General features: G+C 35.5%; 1 long non-coding RNA gene across 1 annotated transcript; it reads right to left on the minus strand.

Annotated features, from left to right (window-relative positions):
* Nucleotides 1–16,538: 16,538 nt before the first annotated feature.
* On the minus strand, nucleotides 16,539–18,578 carry LOC139600834 (uncharacterized). The gene is made up of 2 exons (XR_011682682.1): nucleotides 18,445–18,578; nucleotides 16,539–16,917 (listed from the first exon to the last, which is right to left on the minus strand). It is a non-coding gene; the product is annotated as an uncharacterized lncRNA (long non-coding RNA).
* Nucleotides 18,579–19,550: the final 972 nt, after the last annotated feature.

Raw genomic sequence — 19,550 nt, forward strand, 5'->3', positions numbered from 1 at the left:
CAAAGAGACATTATTTTCCCTCTTGTTGCACTCAATAAATCTGTCCACTTCCCAGCAAATATGTCTTGGCCGCAGTCCAGTCATGAGAGTCACTAACAAGATGGTACACCTGAGGTCAACCAAATCACTCTTTAATACAATAATCACATCTCAGCTTGGCAGTCCATCACCTATCATTCTTCCCAAATGAACAAACAAAACTGCAGGAGAAAATACTCCTGGGCACCCTCTTGCACTGCAATGGTGGCAACAGCTGGTCCAGCAGATGCTTCTCATGTGATTCAGCACCTGTGCTTTTGCATTGCATTTCTGCCGTGGGCAACGTAAATAGATATTTTTTTTCACTTTTTCAAAATGAAATGTCCATACCTAAAACAAATGTTCAGAGGAATTTAGCAGAATTCTATTTCTCTTAAAGGAAACCATCTAATTGTAGAAAAGAGCCTGAAAAAGCCCTAGAAGTCTTTATTAGTATAATCTCTCTACTTTGCAATTTATGTGTGAGGTAAATTTGAGACCCCTCAATCTTTCTGGTACCCTGTAGATCTGAAAGACATATGGCAAAAAAGAGAGTTAGGCAAAGTTAACGCAGATGAGATAGGTACATATATGCATTTTAAAAAAACTCTGAAGAATTCTTGATTTGGGGACCATTTATTATTAGAACTAATAATTTCTTACTTCCTAAATAGAGTAATGGAATTTTGCTGTTTTATATACATGTTAAAAATTTAGGACAGTGACCCAGTTTTCTACTAGAGGTTTATTAGGCCTTTCTATTGAGATACTTATAAAATCACGTGCATATAAAAATTCTTAGTCCTCAAATAGTCTTGAAAATCTTAGTACCACATGGAAACCCTTAGTCATGACTAAGAGGTCCACCCGTTTGGAAATCTAATGATTTCAAAATGGACATTTTAGGAATTGGACTTGATGTTCGCTATGGGTCCCTTCTAACTCAGGATAGTCTATAATTCTATGACTATATTCCATGTACTCAAATCTGTCAGAAAAAATAAAGGGAATACAGATAAATCATGCTCTTGCTTTCATGAGAACTCTCTCCCATGTGAGAAAGCCAGAAGATAAAAAGAACATTCTGTAGCATCATTCATCTATATGGGAACCACATCTTTGCCTACTACCCTCTCCTTTCCAGATAAGCTCATATCTTTAATGGACCCTTGGTAGTTTATGCATTTCACTACTGCCATGAAAAGCAGTTGTTAGGGCATTTCTTAGGATGGAGATCAGACTGGACAAAATAAAAATCACAAAAATTTGTTCTCTGGAGTTCTTACCTTCCTGTAGTACTGCATTTTTCTTTTTTCTTTTTCTATTTTTTTATTTCTAAAAAAGTCTCATATTGTGAAAATACAGGCAGCACAAGCCTTGGTGGGCTACTCTTGTAACTCAACCTGTGCGTTAGTAAAAAATGGAGGCTTTTTCTATGCATATAAGTAATGTCTAAATTGTTGCACTCTAAAGTAATAAATCAGCATTACAGTAAGCAGTGACCTGGTCATCAGAAGGATCTAGGGCTCTTTTGACATTTTCAGTGTTTATAGGAAACAGGAGTATTGTATTGCTGAGTGAAAATATAAATTGGTTACTATGGCTTAAAATGTCACTTCCCATTGTTTTTACCTAATTCCTGGGATAAATTCAAAATTATTAAAATTAATGAATAGAACCGGAGGAAATATAGAAACCCTAAGCCTTTTCAAATATGTCTTGATTTTTGTTTTGTTTTTAATAATAATAATAATAGATGTTATTTTTAGTAGAGACATTATTTGCTTTTCAAAAATAGTATAATTGATAAAGTACCCATTTTGCAGGTAGAAGTTTTGACTGCTACCAAAACTAGCCTGGTAATACCGATTAAAATCCATCTCTGATACTTTTGAGAAAGAGAAAAATATATTTTGAAAATGAAAAGGAAAAGAAAAATGGATTCTTTCAGGACAGAAATACCTTGATATAAAGTGAAATTAAATGTCTTTCTGAAGTTCTTATGCTAACTTCTACCTTACTATGAGAATTTAGTACATCAGAGATGAAAAATGTAATTCAGGTGTCTGGAAAGCTGCAGAGCACTGTTAAAAATGACGAGGCCCCAAACCCCATTAAGATTGTCCATTATTCCTTTAAAGACTTCTGCTTTTAAAATATATGAACTCAATCTGAAGCTCTGCCTCAAATATTTCCTTCCTATGTGTTCATTGACAAAGACACAGTGATTGTTAGACACTATCTAGACATTTGAGGACCTTTCTGTCCTCGAAAAAAGTGACTTGTCAGTTCTCACATGTCTTGCAGTAGTCCAAAACAACTGGAACAGTTAGCCATAAAACGATGTGTGTCACAGGAAACTTGGGCAGCTCAGTGATGTGACTTTAAAAAAAAAGCAGCAGTATCAGAGTTAAAGAAGGAAAAAAATTACAAAACACTTAATGTCATAAAGTGCTTCCCAAACATTTATATAGGAGATTGTAATTTCAAAAATCAGCTTCTGCTTATGTTTTTCACATTCTATTGTAAAAGGCATTTTCTTATTTTTAGAAATAGTGGGGGCCTCTACCAGCCACTTTGAATGGTAAAAATAGATGACTTAGTAACTAGTAAATAGATGACTTAGTAAACTATTTAATTAACTAATGAAGTTGCAATAATTTCTGGTTGATAATAACGGGAAAATCTAAATCAATAAATGTCTGTCTTCTACATATGTCCATCAAGCATAGCTAATGTACAATAGCTTTATAAAAAGAAAACTTCCTTCCTAATGTATTTTTTTTAAATAAAAGAATAAGATATATGATAATGTCTCAACACCAAAAATAACATTGTCCCTAAAGCCATCACAAAACTCTAGTCACAACTTTGTTTAATTATCTAAAGATTCATTAACAACTTGGAGGATTTTCAAAATTGATTTAAAGAGGTGACAAGTGCTTCATATATTTTATTTGTAATACTCATTAGTACCTATCTGAACCTTTAAACAAATATTTTTGATAAGCTTTACTCTGATGCTCAGATTATAAAGGGACTTAAAAACATAAATCAATGGAATTCTTATGTTATTTACATACTTTGAAAATGTTAAAATCTCATTAATTGCTAGTGATACTGGAAAGTCAATTTCAGTAACTTTAAAAGGTACTAAATTTGAAGGTTTACTGAAAGTGAGTCATATAATTGCTGGTAAAGCCAGACTGGGAGAACTTCTAGGGACTCCTGGAATATTAAGCCTTTTTTTCTTTCAAGAATTCCGTATTTACTATTAAGAGCAGATTATCAGAGCAAATACTAAAGTAAAACTTATCTGCCATTATGTTCTGAACATTAACTAAAAATATAAATCAGGGAAAATTTATTAAATTGTTTTCCTTAATATCCCTACCCATAAGATATATCAAGCAACTAATTTTACATTACTTATGAGGGGTATGGTAGTTGTGCTTAATTTTCAGCCAACAAGATACAAATTATCTCATTCACATTCATATGATAAAGAAGAATAAGAGTATTAATGGTTCCTCATAATGCAGTAAAGCTCACTCCAACTCAGAAGGCCAGAAAAATCCCTATCAACCCTTTGAAACCTCAAATCTGATTGCAACTGTTGTCAAGATGTTTTGTGTAGATCAGTTATCGCAGGAAAAAGCCAAAAAGGTGTATTGGTGGAGGGGAGAGCTCAGCATGTAGTTGTTAGCACTTTGGAAATAGAGCACATTCCTGAATATCTTATGTCAGGACTATTTTGATGACTTTCACTGACACAGCTATCCTGGTCACAGATGGTCATTCAATGATCCCTGTAGAGCATAGCTGGGAGAAGCTGTTGGCATATAAGATATGCAGTCAGACCAGTGATGTCATGTCTTTCATTTGGCTGTGAGTGTTTCACTGCATTGATATAAAATGTAGTTTTCTTTATCTAATTGTGTTATACCATGAGCTCTCAGAATTTCTTTAAGAAAAGTGATCCTATATTAGCATAAACTATCTTTTCTTACTTGTTCCTCTTATGCTTAAATTAAAAATTATGAAAACTAAAATATAGAGGAGGACTATTATTGATATATTTCCTCTATTTTACATTATTTTAGGTACTTTATGTGATTATAAAACAATTTAAAAAATAATCCCACATGAAAAATAGAATTGATGTTTGCAACATAGGCTGACATTAGTTGGAGAGTACAACTTGGGATTTACTGGTTCAGTGGTAAGAAAAGGTGAAGACACTCAAGAAAAACCATGTTAAAAATGATATTCTGAACATCATCCATGTGACTTGTGCCTAAGAAGTTGTAGAGAATTCTACCTATCTATCCAGCATGACAATGGTCTGGCACTGCAGCTCAAGTGTCATAATCAGACCTAAAAAGTCTAATAAAGCAAAAATATTTCTCAAATGGGAAAATTATAGAATAAAATTCACCATTTAGGAAGAGTTTATGACATAGCAATGTTAATGGTCAGAGGTTTAGAAAACACAGTCTGCAAGGACCTAAAAAAACCAAAATCCTAAAAAAGTAGAAAGGGTAGAGATGAAAGTAAAAGATGAGAACTATTGCAGTCAACAAACCCATTACAAACAGTAAAAGTTTAGTTCCTTTTTCATGTTAGACAGAATAGAAAGTAATGGGCATAGGTTACAATAACAGAGAGTCATGTCTAAAATTCAGATTAAGAAATAAAAATTTCAAGTGGTGAAAATAAATTAAACTTAATGGCACTTTCTATAAATCTCCATAATTTCAATATTTAAAAATTGGAACTATCCACAAAAGATTTCTTTCTGTCTTTTATAAGAAACTGACTCTTGAAAGTCTTATGTGCAAACTTACATTAACCTTTTGAAAACAGGCCAAATGAAAAGACAGGATGAGGCACCCTTCCTATTCTGGTGGAAGTTATTATTGGCTTTCACATACAGTGACCAAAACATATGCTCAGGTGCTTCTACTGTTCAATTAGATTTGATCTCCAGAAAGCTTCAGACAAGCTGAATTGACTAAAATCTGGGTAGCTTAAAGTGACCAAGGTCATGTAAGAATTTATTTTAACAAACACAGCTTTGTCTTTTCAGCTTCTGTGGATTTTCATTACAGGTGTCATGTCTTCATTAAGTATAGCTATTCATAATGCCAAATACATTGATCCACTTTTCCAGCTGTTCTACTGTTGGGATCTGACAAATTCAAAACTGGAGCCAGAATGGTGAATGTCTGTTTCCTGGTGGTGCTGCTCCTACACAGCTTCACAGGAAAATACAGTAAGCAAAGTTGACAAAGGTACTTCAAAACTGAAAAACTGTGCACCATAATAGCTAATTCTAATAGCAGGGACCCTGCTCAAGTCAGAGGTCTGTGCTAAGCATTTAAGTTCTTTCTTTAAGGGGCAGGTGTGCTGGTTTCAGCTGGAGTAGAGTTAATTTTCTTCACAGTGGCTGGCATGGGGCTGTGTTTTGGATCTGTGATGAACACAGAGCTGATAATATAGAGGTGTTTTTGTTGTTGCTGAGCAGGGCTTACAGAGACCCAAGGCCTTTTCTGCTTTTCATACTGCTGTGCTGGTGAGGGAACTGAGAGTGCTTGGGAGGTCAGGAGGAGACACAGCCAGGAGTGGTGGCTCAAACTGACAAAAGGGATACTCCAGATGATACATCAGGCTCAGTATACAAAAATGAGGAGAAGAAGCTGGAAGGAGCATGTTTGGAGTGATGAAATTTGTCCTCTGAAGTAGCACTTGATGGGACTCTGCTCTCCTGGAGATGACTGAACAGCTGCCTGCCTATGAATAGCAGTGTAAATCCTTGTTTTGCTTTGTTTGTGTGTGTGGCTTTTGCTTTCCCTGTTTAACTGTCTTTATGTCAACCCATGAGTTTTTCAGCCCTTACACTTCTCACTTTTACCTCTCTAGCTTTTACCCCTTGATCCCACTGGCAGGGAAGTGAGCAGGCAGCTGCATGGGGCTTGGCTGCTGGCTGGGGTTAAACCACAGCAGTGGCTGAGGCTGAGCAGCCTCAGAATAAGATCCACAACCAGCAGCTGCCTGAACAGGAGGTACCTGTTCATGAACTGGAAATACTGTTCTGCCTACTTTCTTATCCACAAAAATCTCAGAAATTTCCGGAATAAAACTCCATTACATGGAGTTTGTTTTTGGGGTTTTTTTTGTGTGTGTATTTTTTTTTTTTTAACAATGCCCTTATTTTATAATATAACAATACTGCAGATAACTTTTCTTTAACTTAGAGAAAATGTCATACAACTGTCCTGTCTGACTCACCTGTGGCTTTTTATTATTTCTATTATCTGTTCACAACCAAGGTAAACATCAGTTTAATGAAAAAATTATTACATTACATATACATGGAGTTAGGGATGAACACTGATTTCTATTGAAGCTGCAGAAAAAAGAAATTATAAAGGATGATGCTCAGTGCGCCCTGACATTAATCTTTTCTGTTCCTGTACCTCTGAGTCACAGATGTAGTCTACCCTATGTTTTAAGTAGGCAGTGTTCTATTAAGAGAGTCTTGTCTTTTGAAAAAGGATAGCATATGGATCTGAGCCAGAAGATTAACAGCAAAAAAAAACAAAACCCAATTCTGATCACTCCAGTTGCATTCTGCAAGGATTCTGGAAATTTACTTCAGTCTGTGCACTTCCACAGAAATGCCCAAATTCCACTCTACTATTCAGAAAGGAAGATGTTTTTCACCAGTGCCCTCAGTTGTTAATGAAGCTACCCACTTTCTCAACATAATTCTTTTGGAACAGTTTTCACTGGATAATTTCAAAGCAATGGTACTCCTTTTAAATCAAAGAATACTTTCTTGCACTAAGACCTGCAGGTTCCAGAACTGTAAGATCCAGTAAATAAATCCAGCTGTTTAAAATGTCACACTCTTTGCTCAGGAGGAAGATTAACAAGTTTGACCTGTACATTTTCAAACATTCTGAGCTTTCTTCAGTTTATAATTTCAAACCTGAACAAATTTTCCCTTTGATAGCTGCTGCAAGCTACTGTTCCATTAAAAACTGAGAGAACAACCCATCTCACCTAGCTATGCTCGCAGTGTTTCTACTCATAAAGCCAGGTAGAAAAGTGTATAAGCTTGGAAAACCAATAGGGAGCAAAGATCAGGAGATAGAAGATAGGGCAAGGAATCTGAAACACAAGATGATAAGCAAAGATTTTATCATAGTAAAATTCTGGAAAGGGGGTTTGGAGAGAGAAATATAAAGAAGATGAAAAATTGTGAGTCAAAAGTCAGTGGTGAATACTAAAATTGACTTTTGGACATTACAAGAAATGAATAAAGTGAGGTACCTGTGTGAGTGTGATATTTATCTAAACAAGGACATAAAATGGATATGGGCAATTCTAATATATAAGGAATTAGTCACTCATACATATATACACATGAGGATCAGTGGAACATGTGTTGGATTTATAGTTGAAATCCAGATCAAAACTTTTAAAACAGAGGAATCATTTGATGACAGAGGAATCATTTCATGACATTTTATGATCTATATTATTCAAGAAATCAAGTTGTTATAATGGTATTCTCTTTTCCAAAGACCCGAAATTAATTTAAGATTTAGATTCCTTCCAATAGAAAACAATAAATCACTTCTTCCTTTCTTGAATACAGGCTGCTGGCATGTGCATGTTATACCTCTGATCCTGGAAGCTGAGAGAGGACAATGGAAGATGTTGATTTTTCTGTATTTTTCCCAAAACTCTTTCCTTAATCACCCTCACTAGGAAACTGTTGAAAAGCTTATATGGACGGATCTTCTGCTACATTTGGGTTAATGTTTTAATGTTATTTTTTACAGTTTCTTCATTTGTCATGAGACCAGGTTACAAAACCTGGTTGTAGGGTCATCTAACTTAGTCCAATGTCTACCATTCATGTCCTTACTTGTTTTCCATTTTCTGATTGCCCAGGAGTAGTACAGGGCAAGAGCTGACCCTGATGTCAGTACCAATCTTATGGGGATGACGGTATACTTAAGGAAAATAAAAGGAACAGTTGAATAAGAAAACTGGAAAGATGGAATTGAGTAGGGTTTCTATGGGGGACACACTTTTCCCTGGGGTGTAACAGATTTTGGACAGCTTTAATCATGCAGTAAGTTGGCTTTCAGGCTGGTTTTCAGAATAAGGTGGTAGAGATCACCTTATGCTGGATAAGCAGAATAACTTTTGTCGGAATAGTCATTAAAATATATGTATAAATTATATAATAGAAAATTAAATGCAACAATTTTTCAAAGGAGATCCAGTTACTTTGAAAAACATAGTGAAAATTTGTATCTATAGTCTGAGAAGGGCATTGAAAGAGAGAAGGGACATTGGTAATATGTTAGAAAGCACAAGAAAATGAGGCTTATTTTTCTTATAAAATGAACCATGATTTTTATAGCCTTAAATGCCTGGTTTAGTCATTCAAGCTTTGCATGCCTGAAAAGAACATTAGGAATAATGAGTCAAAGAAGATACGGTTAAGGCCTTCCTTAATATTGCAAGGCTTTTCTTTGTTTTGGTGTAAAGTTTTATCAGGAACAAAATTTTTTCCTCATAAAATGAAGAAAAATAGGCACTTGTGCTGTTAAAGCAGGTAAAAAAGTTTAAATAACGCATATAAAATACATCTACAACACGTCTGGAAAGAACCTAAATTCCTACACATTGGACTCCTGTGTTTTAGGATTGTCTCAGGTTGCAAGATGTGGCCAGGGGTGTGTATTATACTGCCATTTGTTAGAGGTGGGGAGCTATCTTCTGTTAATTGGGCCACCTGCTAAAACCAGGTGGGGCAGTTTTCTTTATCTCTTCCACAGTCAATCCTCCCTCCAGGAAGATATCTTCTGTTAATGGGCGATTGAGTGTCACTGCATGACTGATAAAATTACATCATCCCATCGTGAGATGCTCCAGCCAAGGGGAGGAGCCAATCTGAGATTTGGAACACTGCACACAACCTTTTCCACTGGATTCCCAGAGGAGCAGCTTTCTTTTCCCACTGGCTTCCCAGAAGACCCATCTACACCCCCATTGGACCTTCAGAGGAAAACTGCACCCTTCTACAGGATCACTGCTTCAACAGAATCACATCTGTCACTCCAGGAGGGCTGCAGCCACCATTTAATGGGACTGCTACCAACACCCTGACCCACAAGGTGTCAGGTTGTGTTCTGACTCTGTCAATGTTGTTTTGTATTATTGCATTTTTATTTTATTTTTTTAAATTATTTTTCCTTATAAAGAACTGATATTCCTACTCCCATATCTTTGCCTGAGAGCCCCTTAATTTCAAAATTATAATAATTTGGAGGGCAGAGGTTTAAATTTTCCATTTCAAGAGAGGCTCCTGCCTTCCTTAGCAGGCACCTGTCTTTCAAACTTAGACAAGGATCCTAGTCTGAGGAGGAGAATCTAGATGAGATGCAGAAGTTTTAAGATTTCTAAGCCAAGCAGAACATAGAAGCCTCATTTTCTGGACAAAGAGTTTCAATAGTGAAACTAATAGACAATTTATTTTTATCCTCCAGGAGCAGCTTTCTGAAAGAAATCTAGAACTGTGTGTGTTAAGCTTATTGCTAATGCGCCACCTGAACCAGCAAAGGGAACCTCAAGTCTGAGATATCAGCAAACCTTCTCACAGGACCATGATCAATGTAGAGTACCAGCAACTTTGGACCTACTGTGCTTCTGTTCCTTCTGATCCAGCCACACATCCCTTGGGTACTAACAAGCTCAGATAACCTTGACTGCTCATTACTCTTGATGTAATTATTCCTTTTTTATTTCCAGTGCCATGATAACAAATGTATATTTGTTATCAAAATGACAATGTCTTGCCTAATCTGCAGTGTGATTTATTTTTGTTTTTCATGGCTTGCATTTCCAGACTGATATGTAATTAAAACATGCAGCTTGCTGTAAAGCAGAGTACTGTCATTCTACATGAAAAACTATCTGTTGTTACCATTACCAGACAATGAAATTGGTGTCAAAATCTTGGGTTAATCAAGAATTAAAACAGACAAAACCAAACAAAACCAAACAAAAACAACTCCGAAAATCAACCAACAAAACAAATAAAAAATCAAGCAAAAGCCAAAACAAACAAACCAAACCAACTAACCAATGAAAAAACAAAAAGCAAACAAAAAAACCCCCACAAAACAAAAACCAACCAATTACCTGTCTTTAGAATTATAAAATGGCATGGGGGTTGGTCTTTTAATCAATGAATAAACTAGTTTAAAAATTAAAATTAGCCAACCAAAAAATAGGGAAAAGTTCAAGTTATCTTATCTCAGGGATACCAATAAAATTAAGTTAAAATATGGTACATTGATGGCAAATAAATAAACTTGCTGAAATGCCACTTTACAGTAATGCTGTGCTATCCAAGTGTAACTGTAAAGTTTCATCCTGACAAACACACTTATGTCTATGTGCAAAAATATCATTTGACTGAGCTATGTGTAAATCTGCACTGCTCATTTTGTGAAGTTTTGGCAGCATCCAACACCTATCAGACAGCTGAAAACTGTTGGACAAGTCACAGCTTCTTACTTTACCCTAGGTTTCCCTTTCTGTTTTAGTGTTTATCCTCTGTTATGCCTTCACTGCTCCTGAAGTTGTTTTTCCTGAACCTTTTTAAAAAGCCAATAATATAACTGTAATCTACATTAGTCTGTCTATAGAGAAGGGTGCCGTATTTTGCAGAAGGTAATTAAGCAATTTTTAAAAAGCAGTATTAAGAGAATGTCAGGAAAAAAATATGGAGTCCATGAGCACTGTACAGCCAAGCATGATGCTGCTTTTGAGTCCAGAGAACTGGAATTTTGATGGAATGATAAGTGTATCCACTTTCAGATGCAAATTAGAAAATGAGGAACCCTGGAATTCACTTTGCTAATCACTGCTCATTTTCTCAAGAAAAAAAAAGTTAGATCCTTATGTAAAGGATTCTTAAGTAAAGGTAATTGTCTTTAAGGCAGGAACCACTAGAGTATGATTAAAGTAAAAAACTGAGATAAAAGACAAACAGAGGAGCAAAATGCCAAAATGAATAGGTAGTCAAAACCAAGTGTTTTGCTGGAGTATGGGACACTTTCTATAAATTAAAGGAGCAAGCAAGACAAACATGTAAGAGAGAAATGTGCACCTGTGGCCACTGAAACAAGAATTTGATCTGGAGTTGGAAACTGCCCCCAAAAAAGCAGGGAGGTATGGTGAAATTGTAAGCCACACAATTTTATTGATAAGAATGTTTATGCAAATATTGAAATTAACTATATTTACAGCCACACCATGCAGGGTTTTTTTAAGTCTACCAAACTTAAAAACAGGATAAATGATAGCTAAACAAATTATTTTTTCTCACATTATGAAATGAAACCTATAGCTTGTGATAAAGACCCATTGTTGTGGTGTGAAGCAATATCCTGTTTCACCTTTCCCAGTCCCCCAGGTGTGCCAACCTCCCCCTTCCCCTCCCCCTTGCCCCCTTGCTAAGTGCTGTCCGTCAATCTTAACATCCCAGCAAGGGCGTGGTCTGGTTGGTCAAGTTCAGAAGATGCCCCTCAGCCCTGGGGTCATTGGCCAGTCCAGGTGTCATTGTCCCCTGAGACTGCTCCCCTCCCACCTGGTTGGTGGCTCACCTACCCCTTCCCCTCCCCTTTCCCTGGGCTTGAAAAGACACGGGGACCATGGGGTTTGGATTCTGTTGGAGCTGTTACCAAGATTTGGAGATCTCTGACCATGGAATAAAACTCTGGATTAACCCTCCGGCAGAATCTGTCTCCTTTTCCTCTTCACCTCGCCTAAAGCCTTTCCATTAGAGGTAAAAACTGAATTCCTGCTTGCCTGGACTTGTTCCAAGTGCCAGCTGCAACATCCAGCCAGCCAGGGGTGTCTCTGAGGTGAAACACCACAGTTGCCACCTCTGGTCAAGCAGCAAGGGCCAGAAGAGCCCAGGCACGTTCCACCCAGTAATATTGGGATCCTATTCCAATAACCCATGACTTTATTTTATAAGATCCATAATTTCTCACATAATTAACTTTTAAAAACCCTTACTGCTATGAGTCTTTGTAGAAAAAAAAAAACTTGGGGCTAAACTATACCTTTCAAATGAGCTAATATTGGGGAAACTGGTAGATTTTTAAATATGCCATTGTGAAATCTCCTGTGTTCATTGTACTTCATTAGTTCTTTTTTTGAGGATTATTAGAGAAACAGAAAGATGGCAGGTGAATTTAGAGATTAATCCATTAAACTGTACATGCTTCCTTTTCAAAGTTTGTTAATTTTCTTTCCTCTTTGTCAGTTTTAATTTGTCACTAAAACCAGAATGAAATAATTGTGTCAGTGTCTGAGTTCTGTTTCATAGGCAAGGTTTTAGGGAAGGTATAAAATTGGCTTTTGGATTCTACTGACAGTGGTTAAATGGTCATGGAGGAACACATGTTGAGTCAAGGCTTCTGACATGTCAAATTAAATCAAAATTAGTTCAATGGCAGTCTAATTCTTATGCACATTGGTAACATATATTGTAAAATAGCTATAAAGTTACTGCATGCAAAATATTAGAATAGAAAATAATCATTGTCTTTGGAAGCTAATGGCAAGGAATTATAAACAGTGAAATTACTCAGACTTGAACTCTGAAATACCTTTTCTTTCTGGTAAGTCACTACCTCATTTAAAATAGGACTTTACAAAGCGCCTGTCTGTCACATTAATATTCTATGCAATGATCAGGCACCAACACTATCAAAGTCATTCTAACCTTTCAGAGCTCTCTTTGGCTAGTTTCCCACATTAGTCATAAAACCAGTACAAAGTCTACTTCCATTCAGCCTTTTACAGCTATTAAAAAAATTGGAACATTTAATTCACACTCTGACATCCTTACAGAGGAGAGTGCAGGCAGGAGCCTTCTCCAGGCTTTTGTAAAGGGTCATCACATTGAATTCCAAGGCTGTTCCATACGCACAAATAAAATAACATCTTAATTTCTGAAAACAGCTACATAAACAAAAGAATCACGTACTTATATGAGACTTATAAAATAAATAACAGGGCTGGGATACCGAATTCTACTGGTTTAAGTCTTACTGCTACTGACAGGGACAGATTTTGAAATTTATTTAAACACAAAGACAAGGTGATTACCCTAAAAGACCTTCTATTGAGATCTCTAACCCTGATAGAAAACAGTGAGTATTAATTTTTACTTGTTTTAGACACTTTAATAATGTTATCAGGAGATCATATACATGGAATAACAACATTGGCATTAATAGGCTTCCTTTTACAGATATGAGTTAGTCATAAAATTAAGAGCTGTTGAAACAAGACTTTAATTTCTAACATATAAGTGATTTTAAGATTAATTAAAAATCCATCAAGGTTATGATAAAATTTCCAGTGTCTTCAATAAAATCAAAGCTGAATGAACAAATGAAAATGCAATGTTTCACCTAAAAGCAACAACAGATATAGTCATGATTAAAATAATTTGCCTTTCTGATGAGCTGTAAAAATCAAGTCAAATGTATTGCTCTTGTTAGCTGAGGCTCTCTGGGCCTACTTTAATTCAGGCAACTGTGTATGCTGTGTGACAATGCTGTTTAGTGATAAAATACTGCCACATAGCATCACATTTCAGCATCTGACACACCACATGCTGGCTAAAATGTTCTGCACTTATTTGCCAGTTGGTGCTTTACCACTGAATTCACCAGAAGGCAACACAAGTAAGGAAAAAAATAGGTGTCTAACTTCACCGGCAGATTTTCTCACTGCTTTGGTGATAATAGAAAATTCAATTGCTGAAAACAGCAAAAAGAAATAGGACTTTATATAAAAATAGGTCAATATCAAATCCATTAAAAAAAAAAGTAGGGAGACCAAGGCATAAAAACCTGAAGTGACTGGTTCCAAATTATTCAGGCAGCTTACAGAAAAAAAAGCAAATAGAGGAACTCATAGTTGTAAAGTGTCAGGTCAGCAAAAGCCAAGCCTTTGCCATTCTGAAGGCAGAAAAAAAGAAACTTGCCAGTTTTTTGAGAAGTTAAAATATGTGGTGGTTCAACCAAGAATTCTAGATGTATCTAAGGCACATTAGAAATTACACTAAGATGAAATTCATGTTTTGGTATCAATCAATCATTTTTTGTCATTAGAAAGTCCAGATACAACAGAAGTAAAACTTTGAAGGGAAAACATAATTTCAAGAGAAAATATATTCATCTCATCGAGGTTTCTTTCAGGAAGAATTGCATAGGCACACAATAAATACTATAATATAATAAAAAGTATATTCTTTAATGATGATGGTTTAGATCAAGCATCTTTTCTTCTGTAGTTTGTATTATCTGTCAGTGTCCATTAGGTATGTTTTTGGGTTTTTTTACCTGCTTTACTATAGTCTTTATAGATGAATCACTGTGTTACATTTCCCTGCTATGGGTACTAATAATATATAGGTTAAATGACTACAATGAACTATAATAAAGTTCAGAATGACAAAATCCCATTAAAAAAAACCCTCAGCAGTAATCATGGATTCCTCATGGTCTATTTCATTATTAAGACCCATCAAATTAATTTTTGTAACCTACATATATTTCATTAATCACATTGTATGATTTTGTGGTTTGAGGGAAGTTTTCCTTCTTTATGTACATCATCTCTACCCTGCATTGCAGAGGAATTAAACTCAAAAGTTCCAGGACTTCCCAATTAATGTTTGAAAGCAGTGAATACTTACTATACCAGGATTACCACAAAGGGTTGACTTCAGTTTTATTTTTTTTGACCTTCCTCTGTCTTTGAATTTTGAGTGGCTTGTGTGTGGCAAGTCTTCCCTACATGCATCAGCTGAGAATTTTCCTCTGTTGTGGTGAGCTCCTCAGCAGCTGAATTAAGGAATTAAAATTCACTTTGTTCAACTCAAGCTGTGTAAGAATGCCCTAAAAGGATATTGTGAGGTGAGATTACATTTTAATCTTCATCTTGATGAAGTCAAGGCACTAATACAGAACTCATAAGAACCCTTTGCCTTATAAAGCTAGACAAAAATCACACTGTTTCTTTCTATTTTATGCAGTTTGCAAAGCATAATTTAAATTTAGCAAAGCATTCCAGTTCATTTCTTTGAGATAGGATATCTAATCTGTAATCATCAGTGTTCCCAAGACAGGACATCTTCAAATATACAGTTTTTAGAAACAATTAAAATCTGTTTCACATATTGCTGTTTTAGAAAGAAAATGGCTTCAGTTTCATTGCAAAAGGGTTTCTTGCAGCTGGTCATGATATATAAGTAGATGAAAAGAGATTGATTAGAACCAAGGACCTCCACAGGTCTCCAGTTAAAAAAAAAATGTATTTTAGTATGTTGGACACAGTATTGTAACACTGAAACTTTCTAGCTGGACTGTATTAAAAATGAAGGGTTTAACTTCCTTCTATTATATATTTTAAAGAGATTCTGTGGTGCCTTCATCTTTGAACAGAAGCCCAGATTTTCTGAGGTTTATCAGGGAGATGCAGGTGTCAGTACAACCTCATGGTACGCGGTCCAGAGCTTTACTTGTTTCTCTGCCTCCTAGAAGAGAGGAGGCAGAGGAACAAGAAAAGCTGTCTATATTCTTTCAGAACCACTGAAGTTCAGAATGGACTGTGCAATTTGGTAATATGAGTTTTACTTTTTTATTTACATCAGTAGTAGATTCCCTCTTTTCTTAGACTTATGCCAGAGAATAACATCAGGGAAAAAAAAAAAAGTTAGTACTGCCAGGCAAACTGTTATATGCTCATTAGTTATGAAGAATCCAGCCTAGCAGCATGAGTGTAAACTCTATTATATTGCCCAATCACATACTAACATTGGGAATCTCTGACCAGGTTCCTATGAAGAAGGAATACAATCTTACAGGGCTGCAGTCTGTGCTCTGGTCCAAAGAAGCACACTGAGTGCCTGACATCTGTGTAGAGTCAGAGCACAGATGTCAGTCCTCTCTCACTTGGTGGAACCTTCATTTACATTCTCTAGAAAACACTGGGTTCATGTGTGAGAACACAGCATTACTATGAGGGACATTACCATGGTCTTCTAATTAAACATCTTTCCAAAATAATCATATACAATATTTTAAATTAATTTTAATTAAGATCTCAATCTACACATTTTATCCCAGTTTGGTTTTATGGTATACCCTGCATAATAAAGGTTATTAATCATTAAGGAATTTTCTTTTCATGTTCTGTGGCAGGTTGGTGAATAGAAATAATGCTATCCTGATCACACTTAAAATTTCTCCTATGTTATCAGTCCTTGTATTAATCTCCCTCTAGTACAGATACAACTAAAGTGTATATACAATATTTTTAAGCATATACAGAGATATATAATTGGCTATTGTAGAGATAACTGAGATATACAGAACTCAGTCCAGAAAAGAAACAGACCAAAAAACTCAAAAAATATTTTATTAGTACCAGTCTCTAGGTTTTGTTTTTCTGAGCAAATAGCCCTTCTCTAGGAGGTCTTTTAAAATAAGTCTGCAAGAATAGTGAGGAAAAGAACAGGTTACAGGGAGAGTTTCATTTTTATTTTATTTTGGTTGTTATCCAAATAAATGCTCTTGGAGTGCAGCCCAGTTGGAGCTCTGCAGCAGGGTTTATAAAACTCTGACAATGCTGACTTCAACCAGGGTTTCTGCTTCTCATTTTTTGCAGAGCTTGGGAGCTGATCTTCAGTTTGAACTGTAAATCCTGGAACCTTCAGCCTCAGTTCATCACCTCTGTATGATAGGGCTGGTGTGTTCAGCTGAGCCTCCTGTCAGACAGAGCCTGAAAGGTTTCATAAGAAATATTTTGCAGTCAATGAACTGCCATTTACATACAAATAGCCATTTCATCCTAAATATATTCTATTGTTTTTACTCAGAAAAGATAAAACAAAAATAAAGCATATTAAAACATTCTGTGACTTCCATCAAGCAGAAGTAAAATGATCTTCCTTCACTTGCTAAAGGGGGATTAAGATATAGTTACCCAATACCACTTTACATTTGAATTAAAACGTCCATGCAAAGCTCTAATGCTCTCTAGCAAATCTGTGATGCTAAATTTCTTTTACTTCTCCTGAATGTCCTGTGCCTTTTTGATATTAATTTTTTGTTAACCCTTTACAAACCTCTTAAAAATTTTCATTATTTACCAAATTAGATAATATGTAGTTAATTTAAAGCACATAAACACATCCATTGACGCTTCACTTGCCCTTTAAGTTAAACATATACTTTCTGAATGGTATCCTGAAAGTGAGTTTCTTCATTCATAAAGAGTGTTTTGGGGATGTCATATCTGCAAGGTGCCGATCACTCTCCTCTTCTTATGATCAAAAGACAAATAATGAATTCTCAAAATTTCTTACAAGTTTTCAGTACCTTGCAGTAACAAATCTATGCTCTATCAGTCAGCAAAATCAAGGTCTGATTTACATTTGTCTACCTGCCTTTGCAGTTTGAGTAATCTTGTGCTCACAAATCACTGACCTGAATTCCTGTGCCTAAAGTGATTGTGAGCACAAATATTAGCTCTTATCTAATCACCCAAAGAGTATTTGCACCTGTTATGAATTATGCATGCAGAAATTCAGCTCAATTATTTGTATATGCAAAGTTAAATACACAAAAAACCCATTTCTTAAAATCTAGGACAAGATGTTAAACCTACTATATTTTTTACAAGTACCAGCTTATCAGAATATTGAATATTTTATGTCTGGGTAAGTGCATATGCTTAAAAGTAGTAAAATATGGATTAATATAAGATTGCTCACATAATAACAGGATAATGTTTCTTGCCTGAATTCTGAATATTTTGAATGCATTTAGTAAACTTATTCAAAGAAGACAACAAACTGTCATTAGAGAGCATAAATTTTTGTATTTGTTTAGGTAGATTACTGTGTTTAAAAATAGCACTTCTTAAATGTCAATTCAATCAAGATATAAGAAAAAGAGTCAGAAATCTTTAAGAAAGTAAAATGGTGAAAAGAAATAGAAAAAGTTCCTGAACTAATATAACAAATACTTTCAAAAGAAATAATATTTACTGAGATGAGCTGAGGTCTTCTATCTTGTTTCCACTGATCTGCCTGCTACTGCAAATGAACAGTTATAACTGTATGAAACTGGGAAATATTTTTTTCCCATTATTTCTTTGGTAAGGATGACTGCTATTGAGGTAAGTCAGAAAAATGCCTATTAGCAGGTAAGACAAGGGAAAAGAATCAACTAAGAGCTCATGTTCTGACAGTTGAAAAGGAGATATCAAGAGGGAAAAAGATTCTGACAAGGTGGAGAGACTTACCAGATATCCTACACAGCCCATCCAAAAGAAAGTTATTATAAAGAATATTATAAAAAAATACTATGCAAACAGGGATTCCACATTTCTTGAGCTGTGTAGTTTAATTTTTGGTGCTGTGTCTTTGCATCCTGGTCAGCTCCCTGATATAACTTTACAGCAAGTGCCTGCTAGTGTAAATCATGTGATGGGATTTTAGTAGTGAGAATTAATCTGGCCATTCAGTCTGTGTCAAATACTAAGTGAAAAACAGTCTTGAGATAACAACTACCTTCTTTATATTCAGTATGGAAATAGGGTTTTGACTTCAGACATGAGAGGCATAGCTGAACAAACATGACCCAGATTCACACTTGTCTGTGCTATGAATTTTGTTTTTCTTGTTGCACAGTGAGCAATCTAAGCTGTTTTAAAAGACCTACTTAGAGTGACTCAAAAATATAGTTGAAAATATTCTAATAACATTTTCTTTCACTCTTTCTAGACAAATTACCACCAGAAAAAGTAGTAATTATTTTAAATTTTGAACCAGCATAGCCTTTAAAACTAATATATGAAAAAGGATTTATTTTCTTCATATCCTCCCAAATACTTGTCTGTTTACTGTAAGGACATCTAAGAACTTCAAGTCTAAACAGGAGAGGAAGAATTTAGTCTGTGCTATTTTAAGTTCAGAGAAATCTTTAGGCAAAGCAAAACATCCTAGTAATCACCACAGATGAAACGGAAGTGCTTCAAAGAAGTAAATTTGCAAGTTTGAGTCTCTTTTTCATTTAAGAAAATGTCCTGGAAGTCCTTGAATTTTGACAGTCTTGCATCAGCTAGCTGCCTGCAGCATTCCCCTGGGGCTGCTCTTCAGATGTTCTCAGGTTGGGATCTATAGTAACACTGCTTCATATCACAAGTGCAAACAGCTTTTCTTGCATATTTATCTCGTTGCTATCTTGGAAACTGTATGCACAGCACAATAGCTTTTCAAATATTGATGGAATATTCAGTTGTTATCTCCCTTCCAGCTCTCCCTCAAAATGCAGTACAAACATTTTCAGCCTTTGCTTAATATGCTATATACCTGCTTCTTGCTTTTCATTGCACATATTCAAGTTAAA

The sequence above is a fragment of the Agelaius tricolor genome, unplaced genomic scaffold, assembly GCF_023055355.1.
Source record: "Agelaius tricolor isolate 1412-34295 unplaced genomic scaffold, bAgeTri1.0.p SCAF_2, whole genome shotgun sequence".
NCBI lineage: Eukaryota > Metazoa > Chordata > Aves > Passeriformes > Icteridae > Agelaius > Agelaius tricolor.